We start from the raw sequence: 10,375 nt of genomic DNA on the forward strand, positions 1-10,375 counted from the left end.
TTTATTCATCTTTTCCATTCGTCTCTCGAAAGCATCTATTTTTGCGGAAACGGAATCAAAGTCATGGCTAGAATCAGCTCTAGCCGCTTTAGATGAACGAAAAATATCTTTTTCTTGATGCCACTCATGAGAGTGGGAGGCTGTGTTATCAATAATTTTGTAAGCTTCAGTTGCGGTTTTCTTCATAATGGAACCACCAGCTATTATGTCGATGTCTTTTCGTGTAGCAACGTTGACACCTTGGTAGAATATTTGTACTATTTGATAAGTGTCTAAACCGTGTTGAGGACATCCTCTCAACATCCTTCCGAATCTTGTCCACGCCTCATATAATGTTTCATTTGGCTTTTGTGTGAACGTAACAATTTCTCCTTGAAGTCTCACGGCTTTAGATGCCGGAAAGAATCTTTGAAGAAATTTTTCAACTAAGATATCCCATGTGTCAATCGCCCCTTCAGGTAACGATTCTAACCAATCTTTGGCTTCTCCCTTTAAAGTCCAGGGAAACAACATGAGATAGATCTGCTCATCTTCCACTTCTCGGATTTTGAATAGTGTACAAATTCTTTTAAACGTACGAAGGTGTTCGTTAGGATCTTCATTCGATGCACCACTTAATTGGCATTGGTTAGTTACCATGTGTAGAATTTGTCCTTTGATTTCATAATCTGGCGCATTAACTTCTGGCTTAATAATGGCGTGACCTTGGCCCGTGCGTGTGGCTCTCATTCGATCTTCCATACTTAGAGGTTCCGTTACTTCCATAATTGAATTTGTTGAATACGAATCACTAGAGGATTCTGATTTAATGGTTTGTGGCTCAGGAGGAATAATTAGTGGTTCAGGATCTTGGAATTGTCCTTGAATATGCTCCGGGTTCTTAATTGTGAAGTCGGGTTCAAAAGATGGATTATCGGAAATTTGAGTTGGAGTTCTTGTTCGACTAGATGACGATTCTAAAGAAAAATCAACGGCGACAATATTTGCTAGATGTCTTGATCGAGTTACAGGTGGTGAACGTATGAAAGGTGGTGAACGTTTTGCTCGGTGCATTCACAGAATATCCTATTAGTTATAAAAATAAGAAAAACTTATATAAGTTGTCCAATCAATAGACTTTTCTGATTTTGCCCACGTTTCGAATAGCCAAAAGATGCAGCAGAGGGGCAGGATTCGTTTGGTCTCAATATAATTGAGTACTGTTTGGCTCCAATAACCCGGTCCACGTACAAATCCAACTATTACTACGAACCAGAAAATTTTGATGTCTATCAATTTAACCACTTAAAATAAATTTTCGTAATTTTAAGAAATTTAGAGAAGAAGTAGAAAAAAATCTAAGTCCTAAAAACTAGAATGGCGAGAAATAAGAAAGAAAAAGATTGCGCGTCGAAAAAGGTCGAAAAATAAAAAGGTCGAAAAATAGGCGTCGAAAAATAAAAATAAGAAAGTAGTGCGAAATACGGCGTCGTAAAATTCTAAAGCACCTAAAACTTAATCTAAGGAATAAGCACTTAAGGGATTTTACGGCAAAGCCTAAAAATTCTAGAAGTAAAAATAACTATGGCAAAACTAAACTTAATACTAAAAGTTGCGACTATAGTCTAAAAATCTAAAGGTAATAAAACTAAAAAAAAATAATTTTTTTTTATAGACAAAATCTTAAAAAATATATATTTTTTTTTAATAATTTTTTTTTTTTTTTTACGTTTTTTTTTTTTTTTAAGTTTTTTTTTTTTTTTTTTTTTTTACATTTTTTTTTTTAAAAACGAATTTTTTTTTCTAAAAAAAAACGTTTTTTTTTTTACAATTTTTTTTTTTTTTTTTTAAAATGATTTTTTTTTACAAATTAATACTTTTTTTTATAATTATTATTTTTTTTCAAAACTTTTTTTTTAATTCATTTACTATTCATGAATAGTAAATGAAAAGAAATTAATTAATTTACTATTCACATGAAAGCGACATGATAGAAATTATTAATTACAATTTACATAATATACCCCTGAAGTATTTAATAAATACGACTTTTTAAAACTTTTACGATTCAAAATATATTCTAAAATATTATTATATTATTATATTCTATTTCAATATTATTATATTATTATATTCTATTTCAATATTATTATATTATTATATTTTATTTCAATATTATTATAATTAAAAATATAGCGTTTTAGCGCTCCCCGGCAGCGGCGCCAAAAACTTGATGATGTAGCGTGAGGGTACGAAATAGTATTATTTTTAATACAAAATACTACAAAATATGACACAAGTTTTATTAATTTACGGATGGGATATACCTAAACCTTGCTACAACACTATAGGCAGTGTACCTAATCGTAGAGTAGTGTAGTTTTTAGTAAGTCCGGTTCGTTCTACAGGGAGCTGGTGATACTTACTATATTTTTAACTATATTTATACAAAATATATATAATTATATAAGTAGTAATATTATTATAAAAGGGGGGTTTTACCGTTTAATGACCGGTTTGTCGATTCTATATTTTAAGCGTAAAGATAAATGACGATAATTAAAGTGCGTAAAATAATGACAATAAATAAAATGACAGTAAATAAAATTGCGAGTAATAAAATGACAGTAAATAAAGATACGATGAGAAATATAATAAAAGAATTATGCTTATTTAAACTTCCGTAATCATGATGTTTGACGTGTTGATTTTAATTTATTACCATGGGTTAATTGTCCTTTGTCCTGGTTTATTTGATACGTCTATCTGGTTTTTGTCCATAATAGTCCATCGGTCATAAAAATAAAGTGCGAGTATCCTCGTCAAATTACCCTTATACCCGAAGTCAAATATTCTAACTGATTAAGGATTTAAACTGTGACGCAGTTATCACTTCTGTCAACAATTACACCAGTTATCACTGTATGTAATCCACCCCTGTTTTAATTAGTTTATGAATATTAATTCATCCACTTGATCAGAATGAATAATCAATTACCCAACCCAATTGATTAATTAAATGATTATAACAGATTCCATATGAACATCACTAAATAGGACAACCATAATCATTATTAATTATTAGGTTAATTAATTTGAAGATAGGTTCGACAGACTCCAATGAGTTGTCACTCAATTAGACAATACCCCCCATCTATTAATAGTCAATAGTTCAATTTCCACAAGTGTCGGTCTTTTGCCCAAACCTTAATTATGGTCCAAAGTTCAATAACCCCTTCTTAATATTTTAGCCCAACATCACGATTACTTCGGCTCAAATAAGCATAATAATAACTTAGTTACGATACATTAATGTAAAAAGGTTGAACATAACTTACAATGATTAAAAATAGCGTAGCGTTACACGGACAGAATTTCGACTTACACACTCAAACGATCTCTATCATAAATCTTATTATTATCATAATTTAAAATTAAAATTAAGATTATTGTTATATCTTATTAAGTTAACATTATGATAGAGATATAGAATATAGATATTGATAATTGATATTGATAAATAAGAAAAAGATAGAAAAAGGTGTGTTTTTACATTACGATTACAAAGCCTTTTATAGGCGAATTTAGAAATTGAATTTTCACTTATGACCCCTGAACTATGCTCAATTAACAACTTTTTATTATTTAATATTATTCTTATTATGAATTATTTAAATATTATATTTTATTCTTGTGCATAGTTGACTCGTAATTTTTACACCGTTGCGTCGAGCGTTGAGAGTTGACTCTGGTCCCGGTTCCGGATTTTCGAACGTCCTTGCGTACAATTTTATATTTTGTACTTTGCGTTTTGTAACTTGTACTCTTGTCATTTTTAGACGTTCCTCATCAATAATTTGAACCTTTTTGATTGTATCTTGTACTTTTGAGCTTTTTGGACCTTTGTGTCTTCAATTCGTCGTTTTCGCCTTTTGTCTTCGCACTTATTTAAAATAAACGAATATTACTTGAAAATGGAACAATTGCAACTAAAATCTTGTCTTTCTTGGGGGATTTTGCTATGAAATATATGTTCCTTTTTAGCCTTATCATCGGTTATCAAGCGTTCACCATATGAATGATTTTTATCTCTATGCCGTGCGAAATGCCTGATATGAGATTATGTTTATGAGAAATGGAAATGAAAATCTTGTGGTCTATTAAATTATGGAAATAATTGATTACGATAAACTAATGAACTCACCAACCTTTTGGTTGACACTTTTAAGCATTTTTATTCTCAGGTATGAAAGAAATCCTCCGCGGTGCATTTGCTCATTTTAAAGATATTACTTGGAGTCATTCGTGGCATATTTCAAAAGACGTTGCATTCAAATCGTTGAGTTCAATAGAGATTATTATTAAGTAAATGACAGATTAGGTCATTTATAGGTTGGATATTATGAAATGGTATGCATGCCTGTCAATTTTTGATGTAATGAAAGTTTGTCTTTAAAAACGAATGCAATATTTGTAAAATGTATCATATAGAGGTCTAATACCTCGCAATATAATCAACTATTTTGAATGGTTTATAATGTATATGAACGGGGCACTTCATAAACCTTGCTACAACACTTATAGGCAATGTACCTAATCATAAAGTAGTGTAGTTTTTAGGAAGTCCGGTTCGTTCCACAGGGAGCTAGCTGAGTTTAACAATAAATTTTTTCACAACTATAATTGTATAAATAAATAAATAAATAAATAAATAATATATATATATATATATATATATATATATATATATATATATATATATATATATATATAAGTAGTATTATTATTATTATAAAAAGGGGGTTTTACCGTTTAATGACCGGTTTGTCGATTTTAAATGCAAAATATAAATATAATTTAATTTAAAGCGTAAAGTAAATGACGATAATTAAAAGTACGATAAATAAAAGTGCAATAATTTAAAGTACGATAAATAAAATGACGATAAATAAAAGTTCGATGAGATATAGATTAAGAGAATTATGCTTATTTAAGCTTTCGTAATCATGATGTTTGACGTGTTGATTTTAGTTTATTACCAAGGGTTAATTGTCCTTTGTCCTGGTTTATTTGATACATCCATCTGGTTTTTGTCCATAATTGTCCATCGGTCATAAATATAAAGTGCGAGTGTCCTCGTCAAATTACCCTTATATCCGAAGTCAAATATTCCAACTAATTGGGGACTTAAACTGTAACAAGATCTTAATACTTTGTTAATGATTACACCAGGTTATCGACTGTGTGTAATCCAAGGATTTAATACGTTGTTAACAATTACACCAAGTATCCTTGTATGTAATACACCCCTGTTTTAATGAGTCCATTGACTATTAATCCATTCCCGTGTCCGGTCAAATGAACGATTATTAGTATTTATAAATATCTCGCCCATCGTATCCGATCAAGTGTATGTGATTATTTATAGATACGTCAAATTGTAAATCTCTATATTAAATTAACGAAATATCATTGAGTTAAACAAATATAAAGCCCATTAATAGCCCATAGTCCAATTTCCATAAGTGTCGGTCTTTTGTCCAAACCCCAATTATGGTCCAAAGTCCAATAACCCCGTCTTTAATATTTAGTCCAACATCATGATTACTTTGGTTTAAATAAGCATAATAATAACTTAGCTAAAAGACATTAATTTAAAAAGGTTGAACATAACTTACAATGAGTATTAATCGCGTAGTGTTACACGGACAGAGTTTCGACTTACAAACTTAAAACATTCGCTACTATAACCTTATTATTATTTTTAACTTAATATTAAAATTATAATTAAAATATAAATATAAATATATTCTGAGAGAGAGTGAGAGATGAAGGTGTACTAAACTCGTCGAATTTCGCTGCTATTTATAGAACCTGACCTCACTGTTACAGTCATGCGATCGCATGGATTATAAGCTTCCTGGCCATGCGATCGCATGGACAGGCTGTCCAGCTCCAATCATTGATTTAAAATGTGGGCGGCTCGAATATTTAATATATATAATATATTATATATAATTTTATATAATTATATATATATATATATATTATATTCTTGTGCAATGTTGACTTGTAATTTAAGCTCCGTTGACTCGCGTGTTGATGCTCGGTTTATTCCTCGGTTCTGGATTTTTGAACGTCCTTTTGTACGATCTAATATCTTCTACTTTGCGTTTTGCAGCTTTTACTCTTGTAATTTTTAGACGTTTCTCATCAATAATTTGAACCACTTAGATTGTACTTTGTACTTTTTAGCATTTTGGTCATTTGCGTCTTCAAATCGTCGAATCTATCTTTTGTCTTCACCTTTTATTATTTAAACGAATATCACTTGTAAATAGAACAATTGCAACTAAAAGCTTGTCTTTCTTGAAAGACAATGCTATGAAATATATGTTCATTTTTAGCATTATCACTAAAACCTAAATCTAAACCCTAAACCCTAAATTTCTAAACCCTAATATCTAAACCCTATAAACCCTAGTATCTAAACCCTAATATCTAAAACCTCAACATACTCTCGAAAAACACGATAATTGTTATATATTACTTCTTCGAGCGTTTTTTTGCCAAAATAAAAACATTTATCACAACGTGTCTTTATTAAATGTTCATATTTTCATCCAATCTATAATGTTCGTAAACAAAGTTTTTTCAAAAAATGAAAAAAAAAATTCGTTTCCCCCTGCTTACCCCCGATTGGTTACTTCCCCCTTGATCCTATATATATATATATATATATATATATATATATATATATATATATATATATATATATATATATATATATATATATATATATATATATATATATATATAGTAGAGGGATCAAATGAGAATTTTTTTGTGTAAGAATTCTGAGAACTCCAAAAAACATCAAAATACACTGAAATTCGAGAAAAAAAAGTGGCCGGCGAGCAAAAAACAAGGAATTTGAGCAAAAATGGGGAAATTCGAACAAAAAAAAAGGGGGGCGAACAAAAAATTGGCGGGCGAACAAAAATTGTGAAATTCGAACAAAAATGTGTTCTACATTTTTGAAATTCGAACAAAAAAATGTAGAACACATGATAGTCGAACAAAAATGTGTTCTACATTTTTGAAATTTGAACAAAAATATAAAAAAATTGTTTTTTGCTCGACTATAAATTTTTGTTCGTCCGTGTTTTTCAATTTTTGCTCGAATTTCCTTTTTTTCCTCGCCCGCCACTTTTTAAGCTCGAATTTTAGTGTATTTAGAGTTCTCACACTAAAAAAGTTCTGACTGGATATATATATATATATATATATATATATATATATATATATATGTGTGTGTGTGTGTGTGTGTGTGTGTGTGTGTGTGTGTGTAGTAGAAGGATCAAATAAGAACTTTTTTTGTGTGAGAACCCTGAGAACTCAAAAATACACTGAATTAGAGCACAAAAAGTGGTAGGCGAACAAAAAATTTGAAATTCGAGCAAAAAGGGGAAAGTCGAACAAAAAAGGCGGCCAAAAAAAAAAATGAAAGTCGAACAAAAATTATTAAATTCGAACAAAAATGTGTTCTACATTTTTGAAAGTCGAACAAAAATGTGTTCTACATTTTGGTAATTGGAACAAAAAAAAATTTCGTTCGTCTGTGTTTTTTTGCTCGAATTTCATGATTTTTGCTCGAATTTCGTGTTTTTTGCTTCAATTTCAGTGTATTTTTGAGTTCCTAGAGTTATCACACTAAAAAAGTTCTCACTGGATCATCTCCACACACACACACACATACACACACACACACACACACACACACACATATATATATATATATATATATATATATATATATATAGGGACAGGATCAATGGGGAAGTAACCAATCGGGGGAAAGCAAAAAAAATTTCTTCATTTTTTTGAAAATTTTTTTCAGGCATCAAGATCACACGGAAATATTAACATTTAAAAAACACAATTCGTGATGAATGTTATTATTTAGGCGGGAAATCGATCGACAAAAATAACATTCAATATAATATTGATCATGAAGAATGTTAACGTTTTTTTCATGTTTTTTGAAGTAAAATGTAGCCCGATTTAGAGTTTAGGCTTTAGGGTTTAGTGTTTTGGGTTTATTCCATAAACCCACTAAACCCTAAAATCTAAACCGTTCGTGTTAAAAATTCAATCCAAATCCTAAATCTAAACCCTAACCCTAAATTTCTAAACCCTAATATCTAAACACTATAAACCCTAATATCTAAACTCTAATATCTAAATCATAATATCTAAAACCAAAACATACGCTCGAAAAATACGATAGTTGTTATATATTAATTCTTCGAGCATTTTCCCGCCAAAATAAAAACATTTATCACAAAGTGTCCTTATTAAATGTTCATATTTTCATCCAATCTATAATGTTTGTGAATAAAGTTTTTTCAAAAAATGAAAAAAAAATTGCTTCCCCCCGATTGGTTACTTCCCCATTGATCCTACCACTATATATATATATATATATATATATATATATATATATATATATATATATATATATATATATATATAGTTCATGGATCAAATGAGAACCTTTTTGAGCCTGAGAACCCTGAGAACCATTTAGTCTAGCAAACCTTTTTGGCGGGCGAACAAATTTTGAGTTGGTCGAACCATTTTTAGTCATTAGATTTATTGTTTTCTTGGTTCTACATTTTATGTAGACCATGCTGTTCTACACTTGTTCTACATTAATTTTCATTAAATTAAGTTTAGGTTTTAGATTTAGGTTTTTAGGGTTTAGATTTTGGGGTTTAGGGTTTAAATTTAGGGTTTAGAATGAGTTTTTTTACACGAACGGTTTAGAGTTTAGGGTTTAGGGTTTAGGATTTAGGGTTTTGAGTTTATTGAGTAAACCTAAAACACTAAACCCTAAACTCTAAATCGGGATAAATTTAAAAAAACAGAAGTTAATTTTGAACAAAACAAGTCCAATTCGAACAAAAAAGGCCAAATTCGAACAATTCTCAACATGTTCGAACAAATTGTTGTTCTACATTTTCTGGAATTCGAACAAAAATAAATGAATTCGAGCAATTTTTGGCTGATTCGAACAAAAAAATGTAGAACGTGATGTGTAGAACAAGAATGTAGAACGAAGATTGATTTTTATGCTTTTAAATTTTTTGCTCGACTCACCCAAAAATTGCTCGCCCAATTTTGTTTTTTGCTCGACTTCAAGTGTATTTTGAGTTCTCAGAGTTCTCACTCAAATTGAGTTCTCACCGGATCCTCTCCCTATATATATATATGTCATTAATACCTTAATTGTAGCTAATCGTGCCAAGTGGAAAATCCACATGTCTCATTCATATATATTCAAAAATAAGGAGCTAAATAATATTTATTAATTTAATAATATTATTTAAATGGAATTCATTAATAAATATTCCGTATATAAATTGAAACGGGTTTAAGTTTTAACCCCATTCCTTTTATAAAGTTTGAAAGTAAAAAATGCTTGGAAAAGCCAAAATCAACTTCATCTTTTTTAACAAACGAGTGTATCCCCATTTATCTAATTATTGTTCAACATTCATCCTTCTTATCTAATTATTGTTTAACAAAATAAGTGGTGTATGTAAGATCACGGATAATGGTGATTGTGACGTGGAGTGGATGAGGTGCACTTTTTGGGACAAGTCATTGACTGGACCAAGGTAGTGAAAGGGAAGAGTTGTTATGGGGAGCTTTTGTCAAAGGATGACAATGACGTGACATTTTATTTTTGATTTTTTGTTTGGTTATTTTAATTAGTTTTTATTTATTAAATAAGATAAAATGTAAAACTACATATATAAAAAAAAGTTACAGTAATAAAAAAAGTTACATTAAAAAAATGTCACATTCAAAAAAATGTTACATGAATTAAAAAAAATAAAAGACTAGTTTGTAGAACAAAAGTTTGGTGGGAGGTTCCAAAGTGACGACCCAGAAATTTCCGATCAAATTTAAACTTAATCTTTATATGGTTTCGATACGATAAGCAGAGTCTGTTAAACTGAATCTCAAAAACTTTGAATTGTGTTCATGTATACATTTGACCTTTGACTAATCCCGACGATTCACGAACAATTGTGTGTAAATAAATATGTAAATATAAATGTATATATATATATATATATATATATATATATATATATATATATATATATATATATATATATATATATATATATATATATATATATATATATATATATATATATATATATATATATATAATAAATAATAGGAAATAATAAAATATAATTTAAACATTAAAGTTAAATATGTAAAATAAGATACAAATAATTAAGTGTAGTTTAAAGTGAATCTATATATAAATATATATGATTTCATAATCATTACATGTATATTATAATTTATAAAT

General features: G+C 29.1%; 1 non-coding gene across 1 annotated transcript; it reads left to right on the forward strand.

Moving 5' to 3' along the window:
* The first annotated feature begins 274 nt into the window (after positions 1-274).
* On the forward strand, positions 275-381 carry LOC139860718 (small nucleolar RNA R71). The gene has a single exon (XR_011763344.1). It is a non-coding gene; the product is annotated as a small nucleolar RNA R71 (small nucleolar RNA).
* The last annotated feature ends 9,994 nt before the right edge of the window (positions 382-10,375 follow it).

Source organism: Rutidosis leptorrhynchoides, chromosome 7 (assembly GCF_046630445.1).
Source record: "Rutidosis leptorrhynchoides isolate AG116_Rl617_1_P2 chromosome 7, CSIRO_AGI_Rlap_v1, whole genome shotgun sequence".
Taxonomy (NCBI): Eukaryota; Viridiplantae; Streptophyta; class Magnoliopsida; order Asterales; family Asteraceae; genus Rutidosis; species Rutidosis leptorrhynchoides.